General features: G+C 45.4%; 1 protein-coding gene across 3 annotated transcripts in view; it reads right to left on the reverse strand.

Annotated features, from left to right (window-relative positions):
* The window catches only part of TNR (tenascin R), a 395,170-nt gene that overhangs the window by 174,304 nt on the left and 193,636 nt on the right, over window positions 1–27,230 (reverse strand). Inside the window, exon 1 of one of the 3 annotated variants that reach the window (XM_082229015.1) lies at window positions 21,052–21,069. The exons of the other annotated variants lie outside the window; for them this stretch is intronic. The gene's annotated coding sequence lies outside the window, so the exon portion shown is untranslated. Of the gene's footprint in view, window positions 1–21,051; window positions 21,070–27,230 lie in introns of those variants that run through there. 3 annotated transcript variants of the gene reach the window in all.

Here is a 27,230-nt window from a genome sequence, read left to right on the forward strand (position 1 = left end):
TCAGATCAGTGCCTGAAGCCTGCTAGCCCCATCATCTCATTTTTAGACAGTGGACAACTGAGCCTTTACAGAACTTCAGTATGAAAAACACTCCCTCTTTATTTTAAAGAAAGCCTGCTGAGGTTTTTGCATATACAACCATAAGCCACAAGCAGGAGGGAAACCAGCCACCAGCGAGAGGAGAGCAAGAGTCTTCTCCTCTGCTGGTCAGCCTTATCCTGAAGGGAAGCACTTGAGCCTCACTGTACTGGCAGAGGAATCCCCTATTTGCCTTCAGAGTCCTGGAGTCACCCTGCTAGTTCTGCCGGCAAAGTTCACCCAGTGCGGACTCAGACCATCACGTTCCAGTTCCCACGGCTGCCACCCAACATGAATCCCCATTGGCTACAGCAGCAGAAGCCTCATGGGCAGCAGCTGAAAAATCTCAAGGACAAGGAGATGGTTGCATTATGCTATACTTCTGTTGTTGTTGGCGACTGCCTTGTACATCACTTGTCAGAAGGACAGACCACAAGTTTAGCTTAATAACTTATAACGTATAGCTCTGTTGTAGGTATTCCTGTTAGATCAGGGTTCTCCTGTATAATGGATGTGTATGTGTATTTTAATAAGCTGAATAGAGTGAAAGGTTATGAGTCATTGGATGGGGGGCGGGGGGAGTGCGTATGTATGACCATAATAGTGTTTAGCATAGTTTTTTTAGTTGCTATTCTGCTGATATTGTTTTACAGATCATAGATGCCCTCTTGTTTTGTTATGCCTGGAGACAATTTGGTTGTGCCTGGAAGTAGTGACCAAGGAAGAATGACCCCTGGGAGGAGCGCAAAAAGAAGAAATGCAATGGTACACCAACACAACTGGACACCTTCATCTGCCCCAGCTGCAACAAAAACATGTCTCTCCCGCTTCAGTCTCTGCAGCCACAGCAGGTGCTGTAACTCTCCAACATTTTGACTTCACCCGTGAAGGCACACTCTTCCATTGTCTCCTGAGACAGGTGGATGCCAACCAAACCATATAATATGATTTACACTGTAATTGCAATGTATAGCTTACTTTTTAGTTGTTGGTTTGTTAATACAGTAGTGTTTTATGGATTGTAACTGTTTGTTAATTATATTATTTATGCTGTGCTTGTGATGTTCTATTGTGTTATTGTTGTTTATTGTTTGTAAGCCACTTTTGGATTCTTTTGAATGGAAAGCGGAGTAGAAATCCATCCATCAGGTAGGTTTTCCCCACCTACTAGCATAAACAGAGCCATCTTCTATTATACGCTACAATTTTTACCTGCAAGTTTCCTACATACATAGAAGACAACCAGCTCTTGCAGAAACGGGTTGTATTTGACATCACACTCCTGCACAAGCACAGAAATAGAAAGGGACCTGTTACACATCTATTCAGATAATTGCTTCACGCCTGGGTCTCAGAGGAATTGGCAAACACTAAAGGATGAGAAACCAGACAATGCTCTTGTGAGGGAGGCAAATGTTATTAGCTGCATTTCTCAGCCACGGGGATTTGAAAGCAGGGAGAAAGAAAAACAGCCCATGGAAAAACATGGAAATGGCTGAGATGACTGGCAGAATCCGGGACCAGGGAGAGGAGTTGGTGGAAGAAGATTGGGAAAAGTTTAAAGAATATCTACAGAAATACTGTAAAATTTATGAATGTTAAATGGATGTTGGATGGAAAATAAGTGGTGTTGGTAAAAAGATTAATAAGAATATGTAAATATAGATAGATAATGAGGGAAAATGTATTTTTAATATAGGTTAAGATTTTGAGTAAAGTTAAGGATAGAGGGTAAGGATTTGCTGAACTAAATATCTGAACTGGAATACAAAAAGGGAGGTGTGAGGAGGTCAAGAAACTAGTGATGAAGTATAGGATATGGAAACTCAATTTTTTTCTCTGTTCTGTTTGTTGGTGTTTTTTTCTTTTCTTTTTTACTCTGTTAAATGTTTTTTTTTATTCTGTACTTTTATTAATTGTTCAATAAATATTACTTCAAAAAAAGAAAAAGAAAAACAGCCGAATTCAAGAGAGGGGATGGCCCACTGGGCCAGTCCACCACCACAATGCTATTGTTGGCTGGTAGAGCGAAGGCCATTTACTCCAATCGCCAGGGACAGCCTCTGTTTCCTAGGACTTGTCTCTGCTATCCTAATTTGAATCTGACAGATAGAAATCACTGGAGCATTAGTGCATTTCAAGCTCAGCTCTAGCCAAGTAAGCAGAGGGACTTTTCAAGGCCACTGCAGATTTCAGCCCAAACTTAGCGTAGGCTTGAGCTGATTGTGAACTGGGGAGGTGAAAGACTGTAGTGGCTGTACTAATGCTTACAGCTTTTAATCACACCAGAGTTTGGGTGTGTGTGTGTGTGTGTGTGTGTGTGTGTGGAATCAGCTGCTCCTGCTCAACTGTGTAAGATATAGGAAGTCACTGGATTGCAAGTCTACCATTTTGGAAAGGTGCTGAAATTGAAGGGAGGGCTATGGAGTTAAAAAAGGAGAAGGAAAACTCCCAAAGAGAAAAACACCACGTGGAGAAGCAAAAAGCCTTATAGCACAGGAAACTGAAGGTGCTTACATACTCTCCTGAGTCGTTTCACTAACTGACCAAAGATATTAGCTATTGCAGCTGAACGGACTCTGCAGTTCTCACCAAGGAGCAGAGAAGACAGCGCTATCACAAGTGTAGCGGGTAGAACTGGGATGTGGAGCTAACCCCAGACACTTAGGCAATCCAAGCACTTCTTAGCTAATACCTGACATGATGCTATAAGCTTAATATCTTTATGGTCATGACATCCACCCCCTTCAGCCCCCACCCCCCAAATCCTGAGGTTGGAATTGACTATCGAAGGTGCAATACATCCTGAAGAGTCTAACAAGCGAGTTCTTTGCATGTTTACTCAGCAGTAAGTCCCACCAGAGTCAATGAGGCTTACTCCTAAGTAGGGATGGGGAGAGATTTGATTCAGTTCATATTTGAATCCAAATCTACCAAATCAACACTTTCTGAAATAATTTGAGAACTTCAAAAGTTGCACTTATCCATATTTTGCGGTGCAGTTCTCCAGTCCAACAATGTCTACAGGAATGGATAAATTTGTGGAAGGTGTGCATAAAAATGAACATATTAATGGAAGTATAAGATCCATTATATTAGAGCTTGCTTTCAAAAATATACCCATTAGTCAAAACTGCATTTTAAAAACTGGATTGTGAAAAATTTGCACTAAATTGCTGCTGAAAGGTGGAGAACTGAATATAAAATTGAAAGAATGAGAAACCAAGAGAACCAAAATCAAAGACCCTCCCATCTCTACTCCTAAGTAAGTGTGCATAAGGATTGCAGGCAAAATGCAGAGCTCTGTAAGAAGCCTGAGGTGGCTTTCAGTTGACTCCCTTCCTTCAGAGCGGAAGCAATTTTCCCCTTCTGGTGGGAGTCTCATTTATGCCTCAGTTCAAGTGTCTTTTGAAATCAGAGATACTTGAAAGGTGACAGAATATAAAGTGCCTGGTGTCAACAACGATGCATGCCATTGTACAATTGTTCTCTGATGCTTATTTTCTGAACTGATGTAGGTCTATGGCATCTATTTAGTTGCTGTGCACTGTTTATAGATTTTATTAAATGATTAATTCAATACCCCAAGCTATCACAACTTCTCATGTTTTTGCAGCATGCTTATCTGGAATCTTTGGTGGGTGCTTTGGTGCATTTTTAGATATTGATATTTGTCTGCTTTCTTCAGTTAATGGATTCTGTAATGTAACAAAGACACCTTGATAGCATTTGGGTTGCTTAGACTGTTAATGTAATTCAGGTGTTGTTTGCTAATTCCATTTTTTTCACACTGAATTAATTTATTTGCCATTTTGGTTTTTATTCGGATCACATCTGTGCATAAATATTTTGCGAACTGAAAGCCAAATTCCTTTTGTGTGGACAAAATAATGTCTTCTGGTGTGGGCCACGATCAAGCCACAACATGGGCACGTTTGAGCATTTTGAGGTAGTGATGGGTAAATCCCCCCTGGCTCATGCTGGGTTGCCTCTGAAATTAGCCAAGCTAAATTAAGGAATTAGTTCAGGTTATTTTGAAGCCCATTTGTATTTGTGCCCCTTGGTTATGCAAGAAAGAAGCAAACAAACACCTGGCCCACTGCCAGTTTCCCAAGTCCCTCCCTTTCCTTTCCAATCCCGCATACTGTCCTGTCCTGGTGGTCTGGTGCTGGTAGTAAAAAATAAAAAGGGTAAAGGATCCCTGGCAGTTAAGTCCAATCGTGAACGACTCTGGGGTTGCGGCGCTCATCTCGCTTTACTGGTCGAGGGAGCCAATGTTTGTCCACAAGCAGTTTTTCTAGGTCATGTGGCCAGCATGATTAAGCCGCTTCTGGCGAAACCAGAGCAGTGCATGGAAACGCCGTTTACCTTCCCGCCGGAGCGGTAACTGTTTATCTACTTGCACTTTGATGTGCTTTTGAACTCCTAGGTTGGCAGGATCAGGGACTGAGCAACAGGAGCTCACCCTGTCGTGGGGATTCGAACCGCCAACCTTCTGATCAGCAAGCCCAAGAGGCTCAGTGCTTTAGACCACAGCACCACCCACTGGTGGTAGCTGCAAGCTATTGGGGAAGGCAAGGGAGGGACATCTCTTCCTCCTCTCCTCTCCCTTGGTTAAGTCCCTGGAGAAACCATTTCCCAAGGCCAGTGTAGTGCCAGTGTCCATGTGAAAGAAGAGATTTCCCAAGGGCTCTTTATGACTTTATGGCCTGATGTTCTGCTATGCATGGGGTGCCAAATTGAAGGAGGCCTCCATGCTGTATTCTTGCCACTGCTGTGCAGTGACTAAATTGGGTTTAAAGGAGTAGGGAGAGGAATGGAGGGCAGTCTGTGGGTGAGATGTCTCCAGGCAGCAGGGTTTCGAGGAGAATGCCCATTTAACCCAGACCAAAGTCCTAGTTGGAGAAAAACATAAGAGGCATAATCCTTGTTTCATAGTATTCTAGACCCCCTGAAACTTGCACCATGAAGCCCAGAAGTACATGTTTGATGACCTAACAATTTTGAGGTTATTGTGGTTGCCAGTTGTCAGGGGCTCAGGAACAGAGGCACAGGGGAGAGAGGAGATGGAGAGCGAAGGGGAAGGATCTGAGGGCAGCGTAGGGGAGTATGGCAGTGACCCGAGAGATTCCATGAGCTTCTCCAGCGAATCAGAAGATTCCCAGAAGGAGGCGCCGATGGTCAGGGCAAGGGGGGCCAGCGGGGACTCCCAAAGCAGCAGCTGGAGATCAGGGCCAGCTTCCCCACCAGAGCGTAGTGGGGGGGAAGGGTCCCAGGTGTCAGGGCCAGCGTCTCCTCCAGCAGGGAGAGAAAATGAGTCGAGACTGACCACACCTCCATCGGAGAGTGGGGGAACGGAGGGGAGGTCAAGTACAGCTAGCTTCCCCGAAGGGGGAAGCAGTAACGGTCAGGAGGAAGGTTGCCGGCTGGGCGCGCGCGCCAAGTTCAAATGTACAGGCGCGCGGGACAGCAGAAAGCCCGGATCGGGAACCAGGTCCTAAAGCCCGCCGGAGGCAGGGGGAAGACTCAGGGGACTCAGCGTCAGAAGAGTCTAGGAAGGGCGAGACCCCAGCTGACAGGCGGACCCAGAGGAGGAAAGAGCAGAGGAAGAGGTGGAGCAAGGCTAGAGTCTTAAACTGGTGTCTGGGGGGAGGAGACTCAGACGGAGCTTCGGCGGTCTAGAGGTTAAGACGTAGAGCTGCGCGCTGCAGCTGTGAAAGCAAAACTGAACTTCAATACAGACTTTTGTATATAACAACGAACCAGCGTTGGTCCTTTGTGAGCTGGGACCTCGGGCAGCTCTGACACCAGTCCTCAGTGTCCGACCTTAAGTATCCTCATTCTCAGATAGCTTCAGGGTGAGGAGCCAGAATCAAGGGAGAGAGGCTATTTTCTGTTTGGCTCGAGATTGCCATGTCTAATCTGAGGCAACAGGAGGGGTGACCTTGGGTAATTTTCTGTAATATGGCACCCAGTGTGAAGCCAAAAATTGGTGCCTCTCAATTATGGGTCTTCTCAATTTTGGGAACCGCCAACATTGCCCTAAATCCTACGTTGGCAAAAGGTGCAGCTAGCCGCTACACCTCACTAGTCTAGCACTATGTGGTGCTTCTTGGTGTCAATTTAGGTGCCAGTCTTATGGGCTCAGCAGCAAGCTCCCAGGCCCCAGCTGCTGATTCTTAGGGTTTGCGTCTCAAGAGACCTACCGATCTTAGGAGGCAGGGGAAGGTGGGGCAGGAAGACATAATGGGGATATAAGGTCACAAGAAGATTAGAATGGTCTTCTTGTTGAATCAGAACAATACACAGAATATACTCCTGGTGGATGTTGCTCCTAGCTGTTGTTTTAAAAGTGCAGCATGGATAGGCCTCTTTCAGTGCCATCTGCTTTGTTAACCTGGCAGGTACTTTCTTCTGTATCCTCTCCCAATAGATGATTTCCATTAAACACAGGTGTCTACAAATTAGAAATAATTCATTACTTTAAATGGGCTTCATGAACTCCGTAGAGTTACCTCCCATTATCTGTCTCTGCAGACCTGCAGGGCTGCTGTGTGTAATCTGTCTGCAGCCCAGTTTGCGGCTCCTAACGCCTGTCTCTGCCCCCTTTTTGTCTCTCAGCTCCCCAGAGAAAAGAGCCCTTTGGCAAAATCTCTGCCACGCAGCCTTCTCAAGCTCCTGGCTCTTGCACGGATCAGAAAGCAGTTTTATGAGCTCCGGATCTCTCTTGCATTAAAAAGGCCTCTGGTGTAAAGTGGTTACAAGACTGCAAAATGTGAAATGCCACATTGAGAAAGGGAAGACCTCAGAGAGCACTTAAAGGCAGTTTAATTACATTCGTTCTACACCAGTCGGGGGGCAATTTACCATCCAAAGTCATATGCTTTGCTCAGAAAAACAAAAATAAGTACAAGCATTGCCCCCGCTCACTGCTGATCTTTCCTGAGGATGTGATCTGCCTATGCGCTAATAGCTGTTTATCATACAATTTCAGATGCTCGGCATAAAGTGTCAGAATAGAGGATGCATATTTTGATCATCACATTGGTATCCTGCCCTTCCTCCAAGCCTGTGAGATAGCCTTAAAAATGGTACCTTGCCCAGTGTTATCCTCTGAGCTTCAGGGCTGAGAAGAGTATTCTGAAATTAGGTCTTCCGTGTCCAAGTCCAACACTTAATCCACGGCAGTCATATTCAGACCCATTTTCAGAGACGATGGATTCAGTCCTACCCTTCAGTCCTCCCCAATACTGAGAACAGGGGGCATGACAATTGTCATTTGGGTGAAACCAGGCTACCAGAAATGGAAGAGGTTTGGCACAGGCATTGGGTAGACCCCACCCCTTCCGGCCCACCTGCCAGAAGAACTTACATTTGGGGGTCAACTGGAAATGAGTGCGCCCCTGACCTACATCAAGGAGTAACTCCCCCACTGGATTGCACCTGGGAAGTGCTGTCTGGGGCACTCAGACAGAAGCATCTTCCCTGGATCCCTTTAATGGGATACCCCATTTCAGATGGGGCAGGTAGAGGCTACAACCTCCCCTCCGTCCAAGACGACGCTTATCCAGTGATGCAATGGCATCTGCCAGGAAGGCGGAGAGGACTTCTGCACTGAATGCCTGGATATCAGCAATCAGAAAATACAAACTTTATTGTTGAAATACATGAATATAGTAAGCCTTTTCGTTATGTGGGGCTTATGCTCTAGGGATTGCACCTAAAGCCAAAACTGTGTATAGTCAAAACACATTGGGTGCAAAGAAAGGTGGGATAGCCAAAGCCTTTCCCCCCAGACAACAGCCTCCTTTTAGTTTTAAAAAAACTTGGCGAAAAAGGGTTACATGTGTTCACTGAAACAACAATGGCATACCCTCCACATTTTCCAAAGACAGTCCTGGAATTACAGAAGCTGTCCCGGTTTCTGATTTGATCCCAGAATATCCCACTTTTCCTTTTCCCTCCCTTCCATGTCTCAGGGAACAATTAAAAGTGGTGGGTGGGTGTGTAGGTTCACAAACAGAGTCCTGTTTTTACTGAAAATAAAATTTCTGCACCAAATGAAGGACATGGTGAAGTTGGCCTATGGTGCTCTTCCTATAATTTTGAAGGAAAATGTCACCAATCCACTATAAGTTCTTTGATTGCAATGCTTCAGCAGTTTTTTTTTAGAAAACACATGGAATGTTTATTCGTTTATTGTAAATGGAGTCTTACACTGTCTACTGAGAAGTAAGTCCCACTGTTTTCAATGGAGCTTACTCCCAGGTAACTGTGTAAAGACTATGCAGCCTTACACTGCAATCCTAAGCATTTTTACTCAAAACTAAGTCCCACTGAGTTCAATAGGATTTAGTCTCTGGTATGTTCCCGATCAATCCCACAGTTTCCATTATCGTTATTGTTATTTTTGTTATTGTTATATCCTGCCTTTTCCCCTGACAGGGACTCAAGGTAGCTTACAGCTAAAATTTTATTTCATTCTGTTTATCTGTTGAAGGTGCTGTACATGCAGTGGCGTAGCGTGGGTTGTCAGCACCCGGGGCAAGGCAAGTAATTTACGCCCCCTAACCCATGGATTTGTGCCCCCTAACCCTAACCCCCAGATGTTGCACCCGGTGCGGCCGGGCCCCCCTGCACCCCCACGCTACGCCACTGTGTACATGATCTCTTCCCTTGCACATTTTTTTCTTTACAACAGTCCTATGGGGTAGGTTAGACTGGAGGGTTGTAATTCGCTCGATGTGACAGGTGTATGTGTTTATACGATGAATATATGTGCGGCAAGATCAAAGGCGGGAGACGCTTCCTGATGTAGAATATGATGTTCCTATTTTCATCAGAGAAATGTGGGAGGATGTGCAACAGACAGACACAGGCCACAACTGAATGAATTTGATGGGTCCGAAGGGTGGACTAAGCATGATGTGGCAGCCATATTTGTTGTTCGTGCAGTTGCTCTGATCACAACCAAAGTGGATGAGTGTGTGAAGGGCAGTTACATTTTGCTATAAAAATGTGCCTGGGTGAGGGGAGCCCTTTCCTTAACTCCTTGCCCTCTGTTGCCTCAGGTCATTTCCTCCCAGCTTGACTCTGATCCTAGAAGCAAGCCAAGCCAAGGTGAAAAGACTTGAGTTGATGATGGAAGAAACATAAGGTGTGTGTGTGTGTGTGTGTGTAGCTGCAGGCTTTTGCAACCCTCATTTATGATCACCTCTTGTTATAAACATTAAATCCCATTGCCTACTTCATGTGCCAATGGGGCAGACACAAGAATAGTTTGGTCCTCAGACAGAAGTCATGGGTAACTTTCTGGACTGTTCTTCTTCCAGTGCCAGAGTCTGAGAATTCCTGCTGTACTGCAGGCAGCAAGGTGGGCTTCTGGGGTTACCATCCAGGCACGGATCAGGCCCATTTCTCTTTGGCTCCAGCGGTCTTCAGTAGGAGTGGGCTTCCAGGCCATTGCCAGGCCCCACCCCCAACTCTTTGGTTTTTGTACTGATTTATGGCTCTGTGTGTAGATTTTTGCATTATGAGACATTCCTCCCGCCTCTGTGTTGGATTTATGAGTAGAGGCAGTGTTTGGAAATGGTTTCCTGTAGGAATTAATTCATTTTTAATCAGCTGAGCATAATGATTTGAAATAAATGATCTTCCTGAACTGAGGTTAATCAGCTCTGAATGGGCCTTTTCCATTATGTTATTTAGAGAGGGTATATTATAGAAATACTGTTATAGGCCTTATTTAATCATCTGTTTGTTTCACTGTGTACACAGTTTTTAATGGACTGCTCAAGATTTAATGCGAGGAAGCTTTATTTTTATTATTTGTAGGGGATTTAGTGCTGACAAAAGGTGCAGGATTGATAGCACCAAAGGCAGAAACAATCTATTTCTTTGTATTTTGCACTACCCTTAGCATACCAAGCTAACAGAGCCATGTGCTACTGAGGAACAGACTTCTGAAGCCTCCTTTCTGTACGCTGGTATACTGGTGGCAAGATGAAGTGCGGTTTTTCTGTTTTTTGTTTTTTTGTGCTACTAAATAAACAGACACCAAGGCATGCTGCACTATATTAACAAACAAGCACAAAACCTGGCATAGATTTCTGCTCCCAGTACCATAGTTTTTGAAGAATGGTGATGCATGCAGAATTTTAGTATCTGCCACAAACTTTGGATGCCAAGGGAAATTTCTCATCCTGATGCCCCAAAATGTTGGAAAACATTTTAAAGCAAAGAATATAGAAGTCTTCAGTAACCATTTTCAGGGCGCTCTCTTGACCTCTCCTGACACTCTCCCTACATTTCCCTTCCCTCAGCCAGGCCCACACCCTGAACTCACTCACTCACTCACTCACTCACTCACAGCTCTCCTTTTGCCACCATGCTGCCACATGCTTAAAAGAAAGAAAGAAAATCCATTGATAACTCAAAGATGGGTGCAAAATAAAGCACACAAACAAAGGTAACTTATTCCACATTTACCTAGATGATGTATTCAGTGATTTCATCCAATGTGTGTGTGTATTAAGTGGCTGAGAGGTTTGGCATCTTTGATGCAAGGCTGTTACAGCCCTGTTCTGGATCAACCTCCTGAGCACACAGAAGAAAGAGTGATGCCAACCATCTTTCTCCACCATCTTCCCACTTCTCCCCACAGTTCATGGGCATGTGCCACTGTCCTCACTTCCTGCAGGCAGCTGGTGACCCCACTGCAGGCAGCTGTTGCATTCTACGCACAAGATAGAGCAAATCAACAGCGCCCTGTACTGCCTTGCTGACTGTATTCAGTAAACTCTTGGCTCTCTTGCCCATAGGCAACTGCTGCTTTTGTTGCATAGAAAGGACAATAGATTGGTGCTATTTACAGTTATTTGGAATTCCAAACTAATTCACCAGGTTCAATTTTGGACACAGATAATATTGATTTGTTGCTGCAGTCAATTATCTGGAACTTTTGTTGTCTGATTCTACTTGATTTTTCCATCAGGGGTAAATACGTTTCAGTAACTGGAGGCCCAAACTCTTGCACAAGGTAGGGAGAGAAGGGCGAACCCCCCCCCCCCCCCGGAGACTGAGCGCTTGTAAGAATGTGTGTCTGAATGTGGGAGTCTGTCAGCATTTCCTTATTCTCACTGAGATGCAGATTCTTATCTACACATCCAGTCAACACGCACACATTGAACTGCCAGTATAAAGCAAAACAGATTATGTAACTGCTTTTTCCAGGAAGAAAAAGAACACATGTGCACAGAAAGACTAGGATATCTGAAGCACTCTTCAGACTTTCCATGGAGATATCTGAGATACAGAGATGCTGGCAAATTCCTCCTCAACTGAATTTCAGCGAATCAATAATTCTGTCGTCTGGGTGAAGACTGCATGTAATGTGTTTCACTCACCTGGCAGCAAAGGATTCTGAATCCCTACAGTTTTCCTTTCTGAATACTCTGCAAAATCCGAATATATGTTTTTGTACGCATGGCACCACTGAAAACCATTTTAAACTGTACTTGGTTGGTTGTTCTCTTCATAGAGCCTTGCGGTGCAAGAGAGGTCTACCACAGCACACAGGGGAAAAAAGATGGCTCATGCGCAAAGTGCCAGCAACTCCCCCATGGGGAAACCCTGAAGGGCATTGGGGTTTGGCTTTGGGATTTGGATGGAGGACCCCAAAGGGCTTGGGAGGGCAGGGTCTGTGTACAGGGGGGTTAACTTGCATGTTGGGTCAAGAGAGAGATGGGCCCTGCAGGATTGTGGGGAATCAAAATGGAAAGCTGAAGACAATAATTGGTGTGGCACATTCCTGTCTTTGTGGAGGGTTTTGGGTCCGGCTAGGGGCAGCAACTTCATGGAATGTGTGCAAGATACAATAAGGGGAAATGGCCAAAACAGCAAAGTCTGCTCTGCTTGGTTGGGCTGCTCATGTAATTCACAGGCATTGATGACTGCTTCAACAAGAGTAGGAGCCTCATATGATATAAACTGCAGTACACATGCCTGAAGTGGACCTGGCTTTCTAAATGCAGGCAGCCTGTGTCCGGGTGGGGGGGTGTCTCATCTTATGTTCCAAATTGAAGAAGAAATGGGGAAGTGGAAGTGAAGTATCGCTGCTGCGTAAGTAATGCAATGAGCAATATGAGCTGGGCAAACTCACATTCCTTCCTAGATATTTTTTTTTAAGTTGTGGTCATTTTTAATCCAGATTGTTGTCTGTTTGAGGTCATGTCATCACCCCTTAATTTAACCACTGCCGGGGGAGGGTGGCACTGTGACTGGGACCACAAACAGCATTGTAGCCCAAGCTCTACACTTTAAAAAAATATTTTTAAAATAAAATGTAATGCAGTATCTGCAAACAATAATAAACATAGCACTGAATTTATAGTATCATTTTACATAATCGCAAAACATAAATGGTCAATGTAGGCTCTCCACAGACGTTTGTGAAATTGGTGGGATAAATTTGCTATCTTGCATGTGAAAAGAAGGGGTGGGGGGAGGTCACAGGTTTAATCATAGGTGTCTCTCTTTATAACACTTGAAACAGTCATGTCCCAGATATTGTTGAACCATACCTCAAGGGGCAGCTCAACCTGGGATTTCCAGGAGAATTATTACATCATTAATCATTACTTGCTTCTGCTATCCCTAATTTTATAGTGAGAGCTCCTTGGGGCAAGCATCTGACTTTTGCTTATGCCACATTGTGAAACACCATATACACCAGGGATCGGCAACAGGTTGCCTCTGGCTTAAATCATGCCTCATGAGTACAACCGCCCCCCTATCCCCAGAGCCAAGAGAAATGCATTGGGAGGAGTGGTGGCCATGGGACGTGTCACCAGCCCTCGTTAGAACCCAGCCTGCCACCATCCAACCCAACCTTAACATGGGTTTCCGGTAAAACTAGTTCTTGAAAAGGGATGTGCAAAGGTGGCACAGTGAATATAATATGATCCATCCTTAATTAGGAAGAAGAGTGCTGATGGGTCAGGCCATTGGAGTGGGTGGGGTTTTTATCTAGCCCAGGACCCTGTTCCCAAGAGTGGCCTGCCAGATGCTTCTGAGAGGTCCACATGTGGGTCGTGACGGCCACAGCTCTCCCCCATTATTTCTTCCCAGGCATTTTGGATATCCACAGGTCCACTGCCTCTATGCATGCAGAGTCCATTTAGGTATCCAGAGACTAATGGTAACTGATAGACCTCTCTCCTCCATGAATTCATCTCAACCCCTTTTAAAGCAATTTAATCCATGGGCCACCACCGTCTCTGTAAGAACACAATAATTTACAGAAGAAGTAGAAAAAGCTGTTAAGAGTGAAAGGGAGAGACCTGATTGAGGCTGAAACAGCTACAAAATGGGCATAACCCTCCAAGAATATTTCCCAGGCAGAAACTCGGCTGAAATGGCCAGAAGCTGCACTCTAGAGCAACTCCTATTCGTATAAATGAGCTGGGCAAAATCATTTCCCAATGGGCTGCATTCAATAAATGGGAACGGGGCGGGGTGTGTGTGTGCCCATAAATAATCTTGCAGTGCAAAAGTCCTCTGTGGCTTTTTGCATTGCAGCCTCCCCTTCACCGGTTGCCAGTTAGCATGCATATATGGGCCTACTGAACCCCTAGAGGTGTTCAGTGATAAAGGTTAGGTATTTCCTTGATGAGCTGTGAAATATCAAGACTGTTTCACCTTGACTGCACATAAAGCAGCTAAAAACAACTTCTGCATGAGGACTGTATATGTGTCTTCCACCTCCGTTCTCCAGCAACAGAGGGATTTGTTTTCAAGGCAGTGGGTGGGTGTTCTAACCATTGCGAATGTTGCTTCTGAATGTTATTCTCAGGGCATGTGCACATTAGAAGCTGAAAATGCAGCCAGGTCATTCCCCCCCTGATGTGTTTCAAATCTCCTTTTACATTGCTGGGAACACTATTACCTGATTTGCTTCCTATACCTGCAACCCCTCCAACTGCTAGTCAATGAAGCCATCATCTGCGCATGCCCAACAGATATCTAAAATGTGCACATCTCAGCTTATATTCATTGGGCCACCTGTGCACATCCCTGTCCAACAACTAGTTTTACTGGAGAACCATGTTAGTGTTGGGTTGGATGGTGGCAGGCTGGGTTCTAACAAGGGCTGGTGACACGTCCCATGGACACCACTCCTCACAATGTATCCCCTTGGTTCTGGGGATAGGCTGGTGATTGAACTCATGAAGCAAGATTTAAGCCAAAGGCTGCCAATTGCTGATCCCTGGTGTACAGTGTGGACAGCAGCAGAGCATATGCCCACGCTGCCCAGGGTGGGTGCGCTCCTGAGGGGTGCGGGGCGTGGAGGGTGCCCTCCCAGGCGCAGGATAACTGCTCGGGTGCATGGAGTGGCATGTGCCCTGCAGCTGGGAGTGGAGCGAGCCGCCCACAGGGGCGGAGTGAGCCGCTGATGGCGGACATTCGGCACGCTGTAAGCCTGTGACTCCCAAGCCTCCCCCAAGCTGTCAGGACGAAGGGGGAAGGGGGGAATACTGCCAGCAAAGCGGCGCAGCTCCCCCCTTCCCCCGAGGGTAGGCTTGAGAGTCACGGGCGGGCTGGTGGTGTGCCAAATGTCACCCCCCCAGCGAAGACACCTGGGGCGGGTCCGCCCCCCTTTCCTCTGCCCCTGAGTGCGGCATAAGCCAAAGGCAGGTCTTGCCACCCAAGGAACTTTGATTTGAACCACAGGTCCAACTACTCCCATGAACCTCCCTTTGGGCAAGGGGATCAGGACAGTTCTCACTGCAAAATTAGGAATAGGCAGTGCTTTTTTTCTGGAGGTACTCGATGGTATGCAGTACTGATACCTTTTTTCTAGAAGAAAAGCACTGGGGATAGGAGAAGCAAGGAGTGACTAATGAAATCATAATTATCTAAGAGGGAATGCAAATTTGTCCAGCTTATTGTTTTGAATTGGATGGAAGCTGGTTTGAAGGAATGTGCATCAATCAACAGCCTTTCTTAAGGAACTACAGGATAGATATGGACCATGGGTAGGCAAAGTAAGGCCTGGAGGCCGGATCCGGCCCAATCGCCTTCTAAATCTGGGAATCAGCGTGTTTTTACATGAATAGAATGTGTGCTTTTATTTAAAATGCATCTCTGGGTTATTTGTGGGGCATAGGAATTCTTTTTTCCCTTCAAAATATAGTCTGGCCCTCCACAAAGTCTGAGGGACAGTGGACCAGCCCCCTGCTGAAAAAGTTTGCTGACCCCTGATAGGGACTCTGGCTAACACCATGTGTATTCAACTTCAGACCCCAGTGGTGCAAGTGGGAGTAAATACTAATGTATATGCTGGCTCACTTTCATCATGCCTTTTGAGCCAGGCTCAGGGCCAAACTACATATGACAGTAAATGTGCCATTGCTTTTAGCCTGTCAGCAAACAGCATCAGCTGAAAGTAAAGGTAAAGGTAAAGGTACCCCTGCCCGTACGGGCCAGTCTTGCCAGACTCTAGGGTTGTGCGCTCATCTCACTCTATAGACCAGGAGCCAGCGCTGTCCGCAGACACTTCCGGGTCACGTGGCCAGCGTGACAAGCTGCATCTGGCGAGCCAGCGCAGCATACGGAACGCCGTTTACCTTCCTGCTGGTAAGCGGTCCCTATTTATCTACTTGCACCCAGGGGTGCTTTCGAACTGCTAGGTTGGCAGGCGCTGGGACCGAACGAACGGGAGCGCACCCCACCGCGGGGATTCGAACCGCCGACCATGCGATCGGCAAGTCCTAGGCGCTGCGGTTTTACCCACAGTGCCAGCAGCTGAAAGTAGGCCCCAGTAATTAAGGAATCACAGCAGTTCTGGAGGAGGAGTTTAACCCTCCCCTCCCCTCCTGCAATCCTGAAGAACGTTGCTCATCCATAGCTGCTATTGGCATTGAGAGAGAATCTTCTCCTCTCAATGCAAATAGCAGCCTCAGAAGAAGGGGCGGGGAGGGGAGGAACAAGTTATACACCTGTTACAATAAGTGCAACCCCATCCCACTCTGGATGTCAGTGCTATTTGCATTTTTTAAAATGTGAAAATTAAATCACGGTCATGTGCAGTTGGAACCTTAAACTCCTATTCCCCTGAGGGGAGGATTGAAAACAGAATGTATATCAACCGAAGCTGCAAAATTTGAATAAAACTTATTGCTTAGTCCTGCTAGTCATGCAGAAGTGTGTGACATGGGTCACACACAATCAGAGTTTCTTGCAAAAATAGAAACCTGATCCTTTCTAGACATAATGTTGCCCTCTCCCTTGACCTCTCCTTGTAAAGAGGTGTTGCATGATAGTGTGACACACCAATTCAGTTTTACATCAAAAGTGTCAATGAGGATGGCACTGGGAGTGAATCATTCTGCCATAAAGCATTACTAACGAAACAATGCAGAACAGATACCTGGCACATTAAAAAGCTCTCTAATAACTAAGGATGGACTGATATATTGAAGGGGGAGGAATGGGGAAAGCAATAGCATGACTCTCCACATAATCTCTGCTTGCAGCACAACCTTTTGCATTTTTATTCAGTGTAGGTGTTGGATCTGGGAACAAAGCAGCATTCTTCTTAACTATAAAATAATCAATAACATCACAGGGTTTAGCAGAGTAGATCTTTCTCAAACTCCTTCATGCTTCCTCTCTTCACTGATGGCTCTTATATAAGGCATTCAGAACACAGCTTCTAAGAATCATTAGTGGTTTCTTTTAAAAGTAAGCAGATAAGTAAGCAAGAAAGAAATTGATGTGCTTATGACTGGAGATGCAAAGTTTCATGCTAAGCCTGTGAGCTTAGTCTATTATTCAGTCTATGGGCTGCATCATGTGTGACTCCTGTTAGCTTAGTTTTGTTCAGCATCGCTCATGTTTGTCCATGTTAAAGGTAAAGGTAAAGGTACCCCTGCCCGAACGGGCCAGTCTTGACAGACTCTGGGGTTTGTGCGCCCATCTCACATCTATTGGCCGGGGGCCAGCGCTGTCCGAAGACACTTCCGGGTCACGTGGCCAGCGTGACAACGCTGCTCTGGCGAGCCAGAGCCGCACACGGAACGCCGTTTACCTTCCCGCTGGTAAGCGGTACCTATTTATCTACTTGCCCCCGGGGGTGCTTTCGAACTGCTAGGTGGGCAGGCGCTGGGACCGAGCAGCGGGAGCGCACCCCGCCGCGGGGATTCGAACCGCCGACCTCTCGATCGGCAAGCCCTAGGCGCTGAGGCTTTAGCCCACAGCGCCACCCGCGTCCCTGTTGCTTTATGACAAAAAGCAAACAGTGAGAAGAACTAATGGGCAGGGGGCTACGCAAAACCATTGATGCCTTTTGTAAATACCTATTTATTTAAACATGTGCAAACTGAGGATGGGGGAACCAGGAAGCATCACAGACAGACCATGGGATGTAAAACAACACCAGTCTTCCAAAGCAGATGTTCAAAGCTTTCTCTGCACACTCCACCACTACCAAAATATCCTGCAGATTTAGAAACATTATATGATCATTAGCAGGCATTCAGGTGAAAAGATGGTCTTTTAGTCATTATAATATCACTGCTGAGTTGTGTGTGAGTGTGTGCTGCCTAGGTAGTTTTAGGTGAGCAGGAATGAGAGTTCAGTATGTGAGGAGGGCATGTGCTTTTAATAGAGAATTGTAGTAGCTGTGACTTCTATCACAGGTCATATCCAGGCTGGCTGACCCAAGGCATATTGGCACCTTAGAGGAACCAAAAAAATGACACACACCCCCCTATGGACTACATGAAACTGGCAGAGATGACTGGCAGAATTCGTGACCAGGGAGAAGAGTCGGTGGAGGAAGATTGGAAGAAGTTTAAAGATTACCTGCAGAAGCACTGTAAATTTAAGGAATGTTGAAATGAGGTTTGATTGAAAATAAGTGGTACTGGTAAAGAGATGCTTAAGAAAATGTAACTAGGGATTGATTATTGGAAATGGATATTTATAATAGGTTAATATATGGAGTAAGGATAAATATTAGAGGGTAAGGATTTGCTGAATTTAATATTTGAACTGGAACACAAAATGGGAGGTGTGAGGAGGTCAAGAAACTAGTGAAGAAAATATAAGATCTGAAAATATTAACTCATTTCTAGCTCTGATTCTTGGTTTTTCTCTTTGTTTCTATTTTTTATTCTCTATCTTTTTCCTTTCTTTTTCCTCTATCAACTATTTTTTTACTGTGTATTTTTATTTGTCTTGTTTTTGTAGGTTAAATGTTTAAACGTTTAGATGTTGGGTTTTGTTTTTATTGTTTGTGAAATATTAATAAAATATCATTTAAAAAACAAAAACAAAAAAATGGCACCCCCTTCCCTGCCGGAAAAGAAGGAGCGAGTTAATATCTGCTGCAGGAACAACAGGTGAATAAAGATCTGCACTGGGATCCTGCCACCCAAGGCAGTCACCTCTCCTTCCCTCGTGGGTGGGCCGGCCATGGGCCACATTCCCACCGTACACTTAAAGCACATGGCTTCCCCAGTGTATTTCCATTGTCACACCTGCCAGAAATACTAACTTAGCAGCACATTTTCATTATGATTGTTAACTTGTTAAATTTACAAAATGCTAATTTGTTATTGTCCTTATAATTCCTTCATGATAGAGGTCGCAGTTCCACCTGTTTTATTAGGGATGCACATAAATATCTGTGATTTTCTTTTTCAGGAGTGATTATTTAAAAACATGTTCATAGTTTTAGATGGTTAGAGGTTGTTTCTTCTTTTCTCTCTCTCCTACATTTCCATGTGAGTTTGTAATTGCTTTTTTAAAAAGCTCCTCATGAAAATTCATCAGCATTTTAGTACAAATTTCTCCTAATATATTCACATTTGTAGGCAATTTTGCCTAATCACATTTTTGAAAAGCACTTCCTCCTAATATACTACATTTTTGTATGTTATTTTTGCTAATACATGTATTTTTGTACACACTGCTTGATTAGAGAACTGCAGTGGAAAACCTGAGAAGTGAGATTTTTGAAGGATTGCTGTGTTCCCATATTGTTTCAGAAAGTGTGACTTGGATAGGTTTGTCTTGGGTGAGAGAAAGTGTGACTTGGATAGGTTTGTCTAGGGTTCTGTCTTGGGCCCGGTCTTATTCAACATCTTTATCAACGACTTGGATGATGGACTCAAGGGCATCCTGATCAAATTTGCAGATGACACCAAACTGGGAGGGGTGGCTAACACCCCAGAGGACAGGATCACACTTCAAAATGACCTTGACAAATTAGAGAACTGGGCCAAAACAAACAAGATGAATTTTAACAGGGAGAAATGTAAAGTATTGCACTTGGGCAAAAAAAATGAGAGGCACAAATACAAGATGGGGGACACCTGGCTTGAGAGCAGTACATGTGAAAAGGATCTAGGAGTCTTGGTTGACCACAAACTTGACATGAGCCAACAGTGTGACGTGGCAGCTAAAAAAGCCAATGCAATTCTGGGCCTCATAAATAGGAGTATAGCATCTAGATCAAGGGAAGTAATAGTGCCACTGTATTCTGCTCTGGTCAGACCTCACCTGGAGTACTGTGTCCAGTTCTGGGCACCACAATTCAAGAAGGACACTGACAAACTGGAACGTGTCCAGAGGAGGGCAACCAAAATGGTCAAAGGCCTGGAAACGATGCCTTATGAGGAACGGCTAAGGGAGCTGGGCATGTTTAGCCTGGAGAAGAGGAGGTTAAGGGGTGATATGATAGCCATGTTCAAATATATAAAAGGATGTCACATAGAGGAGGGAGAAAGGTTGTTTTCTGCTGCTGCAGAGAAGCGGACACGGAGCAATGGATCCAAACTACAAGAAAGAAGATTCCACCTAAACATTAGGAAGAACTTCCTGACAGTAAGAGCTGTTCGTCAGTGGAATTTGCTGCCAAGGAGTGTGGTGGAGTCTCCTACTTTGGAGGTCTTTAAGCAGAGGCTTGACAACCATATGTCAGGAGTGCTCTGATGGTGTTTCCTGCTTGGCAGGGGGTTGGACTCGATGGCCCTTGTGGTCTCTTCCAACTCTATGATTCTATGATTCTATGTGAACTGAATTGAAACACCCCCCCATGCCTACATACAACACAAGCCTGTCACCTTCTGTGCAGGGCAAGAAATTGCACTAGTGACAATTTGTGTAACATTTATTGCCTCAGAAATTATGCACAGTGTGCGGTGCAGTCCCTACATGGAGGCTCATCTTCAGACTTTACATTCCTTGCAGGGTGAGGGAGCCAGAGCAGTTCCCCCACCTTCTGAAGGACACATTGCCTAGAATGAGGCCTGAATATTCTCTGCTACCTGTGCACAGAAATAGAAGTAGCAGCTGCCATAAACTATAGCAGGACCTGGGTTCGACTCGTGATGGAGTGGGAAATTCTGAAAGGGAGGCATTTGTACGTATTCTGAACTCCCTCAAGTTCAGATTAACCTCCATCACAAGTTCAAATCGCTTCTACCATACCTAGAGTTTGCCTTCACCCTTACAATCCCATTCCATGTGCCTTTTTTTAAAAAAACAACAACTATTTTTAATGTTTGCAAGTGAACATCATATAAACCACTACAAATAAACGCACATAAACTATTCTTAGTATGTCGAGTAGAGCTGCAGCAATTACCACATACATTCCTTACAGATCTTATGAGCTTTAACCAGATACGGGTCTCAATTACAAGAATATATTCTCACTAATTACCCATTAACCACATAGCCTCACCACAAAGCAGCCTGCAATACCTGCGTATGATATCTTTCACTATTCCTGTTTCTATACCTAATAAATGGGAACCAGAATTTGTCAAGCTGATCATGGTTCAACTTAGAAGAGGGTGATATCCCAAACTCTTTTCATCTACTCCTCTCTTTCAGAGACCTTCTCTGCCTTCATCTACTGTACCTTCATATGGTAGTAGCTGTCACTTTGTTCAGGAGCCTTACCTATCAGCACGGACCTTCTGCTTGAAGAAGCTTTCAAGCAACCCCCGGACGACCAAAGACACAGTGTGAAAACCATGGCGCTAACATGCTGACCAGCTTGCATGGGTGTCAGCCAGAAGGCTGAATTCCCTCACTGGAAACATTCCAGGAGCCACATGTTAGTGGTGGGTGGGGCCAGAGGCAAAAGGGCCGGCTCACCCATGAGACAGGCTGAAGTACCTGCTTTGGGTGGCAGAATCTACAAGGCAGTGCCCTCATGGGCATCCTGCCAGGCCTAGCTGCTGCTGGGGTCACATGGTTGCAACTGCTTCATCCGGTGAGATCTCGTGAGAGTTCTATGAGATTCCACTGGAAGCCATCACCACACAATCCTGGCAAGCAAGGCTTTGATGAGGATGACAGGGGAGCAACACCTTTCCATTTTGCCTCAGGTGGAAAAATGGCCTGTCCCACCTCTGGCTGTGGCCCAAGGAGAGTCCTGAAGATGAGATAGGAGAGGGGGCCACATTCAGCCTCAGGACCTGAGATTTTCCTTTACTGGTAACTCTACACTAGGCTATAGACCATTAGAAATTCATGTGCAAACTCTATGCGCCTGCTGAGTAGTCTCATTACAACTACATTTCTTACAAGGAGCACTGCACCGTAAGTTAAGATATTCCAATCACTGCACTACTTCTAATTACAAAGGTTAGTAAATCACCCAGAGTTGAGAATTATGCAACATAATAATAAAAAAAGGAAATAACTAATAGGCACTGGGGAGGTAACAATCTTGTTCTTGACACAGCATGGGCGAGCTCTATTTTGAGACACCAGAATGCAAGTCAGCATTTTGGCTTCCCAAGAGACACAGGAGGCGTTTGGAATTGTTTGAAATTGATGTTTCTTCAGAAAGCTGCAGCTTTATGACTTAATCAATAGAAGCATACCAGCCATCATTTGAGCATCTCGGAGATGGATGCCTGGTTTCAGGAAACACATTTACTTAGCAATCCTGTTCAATGGCAAATAGGCCCAGTGGGCACACAAAGCAATTACTTGAAGGGCTAGGCCACTGATGGCTTTGCTTGCCAGGTCCCAGGGTTTGTACCATAGAGCCAGTGTAAATTTACCTCAGCCCTGTGCAAAGTCGACTCTCAGACCCAGCATGCCCTCTGGCCTGAAGTCCCCTTATGCCCAGAGGAACACTCAGTAGACGTGTTTTGAGGAGCGACTGTTCCTCCAGGCCAGAGGAGGTTGCTCTGATATGTTCCTTGGATTTGGAGGACATCTTCCCAGTACAGTCCCCATTGCCCCCATGCCATAGGAGCCAATGGCTGCAATGTCAGACAATGGCCTTTTAAAATAATGGATAGATCCCCAGAAGTAGGCAAATTTAATCACAAGGCATCATAAGGCTGCAGAAGGCCACTGACCTCTGCAGAGACAGCTCTGCTTTGGTCGAGGGAAATGCTTCATGCTGAACCTTACAAGCTACTCTGTCCAAAGCGCTGATAAGACTCTTTCTTGCTGAACCTGACGAAACCCTGTTTGTAAGTGCCTCTGCAACTGGCTGCTGCTTTTCCTTATGGTCCTAGAGGCTTTGCAACTCAGATGGAGGCGTCTGGAAGGAGCTCAGATGCAGAGCTTGGCAGCAGGGGCTGTGAAGGGGGACCACCTGGTTAGTGTGTGTGTTGTAAAGAGATTTCAAAATTCTCAGTGACTGATCTCCAGTGCATGATTATTTTCCTCTTACACACCCATATCAGCCCATAAACCCCTGCATGTGCCTCAGTCGCTCTAGAAGAGGAGTGAGAATGGAGAAAATGCATCACTGGACAGTTAGAATGCAGAGGGAAGGCTTCTCACTCTGCGTCTTGAGATTTAATTCCTTTCCCTGGAGACTCCAAGAGGGAGGCTAGAACCAGCTGTGAGTCCAACCCCCAACCTTTGTCATCACTATTCCTTTGGATTTAACAGTTGTGCAAGAGACAGAAAATCAACAACTGAGCTTTTTCTTACCTCAAAATCACCACCCTCAGCACATCAGTCCCAGCCGGCATACATTTGGGCTGGGAGGTGGATCTGAGGACTCAGTAAATGCACTTCTTGCACTTAGACTTCCTAGAGTACCTATCTTACATAGATTGGTGGTTGCAAGAATTCTATGGTGTCTTTTTTGCAAATCTTTGCAGCTGCGCCGAGTCCCACAAAACACAAATAGCCAAATAAAGCGGGTATGTTGTAAAATGTTTGATGTGTAACCTGCAAACCATGATCTATAGACTACAGAATGTTTGTTAGGGGATTAAACAGTTATCTCAAGTTGGTTCATTGCATGCATAAATGTGTACACACCTAATTTAACCACCACTCTTCATCTTGCAAAAGCAATGACCTTGCTCTGAAGCCTGCAAAAAGTTTATTGGCGGGAATGAAGCATATACATGCGCTGCATATACTGAGCCGTACATTTTACTTCACTGTAAACATTTAACAGTCCTTTAAGATGAACAGTGAGAAACACAGCCTATGCCAGAAATAAGAATGATACGCTCTATAAATGCTTAGAGTGACTACAGGCAAGGGAGGTTAAAGAGACAAATTGCGAGGGTGTAGTTTTCTCACCCCCATGACATGACAGTCTGCATCTACCAAAACTCCACCTCCTGCAAAGGTAAAGGACCCTACGCTTCATTGCATTTCATCACTCAGTGGGTGCTATAGGGAGGATTTTGACTGTTTTGATCTGTTATGGCCATTGCCAGTGGCACCACAGACAGGGAAAGGCAATTCAGAAATACTGTGAGAAATATGCAAGGACAGTAATACAGTGCTTTTCCTGCTACAAGCTGAAAGCACTGCACCTCACAGTAATTCTTGCTGCAGCCATGTAGCCACTATTATGATCCCATATATATTGCAGATGGGGGTGAGGGTTAGAAACAATGAGAAGCTTGCCTAAGGCCATCCAGAGAGTTCATGGCTAAGCTGGTATTTGTCCTGGGAGATTTCCCAGATCACAGTTCAGCACTTATAACCACTGTGTCATACCAGCTCTATTAATTTTTCCGAGAGAGAAAGAGAGAAAGAGAGAGAAAGAGAGAGAGAGATACAGATCTTTGTACAACTGTGAATGCGTCAGAAGCTATATGCCTGTCATACTGTATCTGTGATTGAAAAAAGTATATACTATAGCTTCCTGGGCTGGTATCGTGACATTTTCCACTAAGACCTGCGCCTAGAAAGTGTGGAGCGAGCAGAAAACCTCTCAGACCCATTCTTTCTAGGCATCAGACAAGCAGACGTGTGGACGAGCCCCTGGTCCAGGCTGCTGCGCATCAATGCATCTGCCATAGCACCCTTCATCTTATTTAGGCCACTGGTCCCATCACCTCCTGGCACATAGAAGGGGGAGAAATGGAGGCATGGACTCCATGACCATTGCAAATGGTGACAGCAGTCACGAAATTAAAAAAAAATGCCTGCTTCTTGGGAGAAAAGCAATGACAAACTTAGACAGCATCTTAAAAAGCAGAGACATCACCTTGCCAAAAAAGGTCCGTATAGTTCAAGCTATGGTTTTCCCAGTAGTGATGTATGGAAGTGAGAGCTGGACCATAAAGAAGGCTGATCGCCGAAGAATGGATGCTTTTGAATTATGGTGCTGGAGGAGACTCTTGAGAGTCCCATGGACTGCAAAAAGATCAAACCGATCCATTCTGAAGGAAATCAGCCCTGAGTGCTCACTGGAAGGACAGATCCTGGAGCTGAGGCTCCAATACATTGGCCACCTCATGAGAAGAGATCCTGATGTTGGGAAAGATGGAGGGCACAAGGAGAAGGGGACAACAGAGGACGAGATGGTTGGACAGTGTTCTCGAAGATACAAACATGAGTTTGACCAAACTGCGGGAGGCAGTAGAAGACAGGAGTGCCTGGCGTGCTCTGGTCCAGGGGGTCACGAAGAGTCGGACACGACTAAACAACAACAAGAAGACAATTTACCATGTACCTCTGGTTTGAAGCCTTAACTTTGTACTCCACTCCAACAACAAAATGTGTAATTACATTTATGTCCCACTTTTCCTCCAAGGAGCTCAAGGTGGCATACATGGTTTCCCCCTCCCCATTTTATCTCCACAACAGCCCTGCAAAGGTGAGGCTGAGGGTTGTAAATTAGACTGAGAAGCAGTGATTGGTCAAAAGTCATCCAGTGAGCTTCATGACTGAGGGAGTGTTTGAACCCAGGTCTCCCAGGTCCTAGCTGCCAGATAAACAGAACATAGACTCATAGAACTGCAGAGCTGGAAGGGATCCTAACAAGCCAAGGGTCTTTAACCTGGCTGCTTTTATTTTGGAGAAGCAGCATGTGCTGAACCCCATGCCAGGTTTCTGCTGACAGTTGCTCCCCACCTGCCTTCATTTTGTTCCCATGGATCCTCTTTTCACCATAAGCAGCACTTTGGGGGTCAAAAAACAACAAGGAGAGAAGGATTTGCAGCAGAAAACTGACTAGGTTCCCAATCCTTATTGGGAACAAGTTCTGGACCGGTTCATTCCAAAGCATCTTTTTTCTCAAAAATAAAAGCAGCCTGACTAAGCAAGCTCCTTTAAAGACATAAAGCCACAAGTAGCTCAGGCGCGATTGCCAGTAAGACGAAGATTTTAAATTGCAATAAAGCACTGGAAATTTAGAACATTAATTGTGCATTTATGGAAAAGAATGATTGCTTCAGAGCCACAGGGTTCCAAATTCTGCAGCAGACTGACACTGGATTGCTGTGTGCAACATAAAATTCTCCATACAAAGGATAGCAGAGGACAAATTGCCCTGCTAATTGAAGTCTGAAGTTTTGCTCATGCTAATTACAATGCAGGCAGAGCCAGGTGACTCTGAGGATAATGATATAATATCAGTTCTTAGCACTTGTCCCTCTCCTTCTGTTTCCACAGCTCAGAACTAATTAATGTTCTTTATGCTTTTGGGGAGCTACAGAAGTTCGGCCATTAAAAATGACCTGCTGGAGTAAAAGCAGGTTGGGGTCTCATTTTCCTGTCTCACAGAAAAAACTAAACCAGGTTTTGTAAAATGTTTTATTCCAACATACTGTGGTTTTTGAATATGCTGATTCCAAAGGCTTCTGTCCTGCATATTAGCAGAAAAACCATTATCCAAGATCCAGTCCTTATGTAGCCAAAACAGCACAAGAGGAACCCAAGTCCAGAAAACCTTTTGGGCAGGGGCTAAAATGAGGACACTCAATAGAGCGGAGGTGTGCCAGCTCCAGGGAGGCGAGCCTTTTTGGGGGGCCTTGTATTTGGGGGGGTAGGGGCTCCCCCCATGTCCAAAAATCACAGAGGTGAAGGATAGAGCTGACCATGGCACTGCTCCAGTGGTCAGCTCCTCCTCCTCTTCCTGTTGCTGTGGAGGGGAAGGAGAGTTGAAGCAGCCTTCCACTGGTGGTGGCACGAAGAGGAGAAGGAGGAGCTGCCAGCCCCTGGAGTCGCTCTGTGGCCACAGCGGTCAACTCCACCCCCGACTCCTGATGTCTTGATATCACATGTGTGATGTTGGGACATTCATGCATGCAACTTTGTCCTTTGTCCCCCCCCCCGCATCACCCTTGCAAGCTGGCACCTCTGCATACCCTCCATAACAGAGAAGATCCATTTGGGGTGCCTAATTTTGGCCTCACACAGAGCACCATATTATGAAAGCTTACCAAAGTCCGCCCTGAGACATGTCACTGAGCTAACATACTGTATTTATGAATCTTAGAAGGAGATCTCCTTGGGGCAGGGAACTGTTATTTTGTAAACCAATACGCACATTGATGGTTCCAAATACATACTACATATATACAGACCTACATAAAGCTGCTGGTTCATGGTAGAAACTTACATGGCATTGCACCTGGGCCAAATGTCCCATCTGTATATTGGATGGTCTATCCACGAGCATCTTTCCAGCTCAGCAGAATTCATTGCCATCGACAGAAGAGGGGAAAGCCCCGTCTTAGTGCCTGTGGCTTGTTAGCCGTCAGAGTGCAAAAGGCGCTGCCTGGGACTGGGAGAGGTTCAGTAAGTTCTGTCCTCTGAAAGGCCATGCAATTAATATCAAGACCTTTGTGCGAATGGCATGTCTAAGGAGTGAGTGGTCGGGCCGCGTTCGTTCGAGGAGGAAGGAAGCATTT

Source organism: Podarcis vaucheri (genome assembly GCF_965113315.1).
Source record: "Podarcis vaucheri genome assembly, chromosome: 6".
Taxonomy (NCBI): Eukaryota; Metazoa; Chordata; class Lepidosauria; order Squamata; family Lacertidae; genus Podarcis; species Podarcis vaucheri.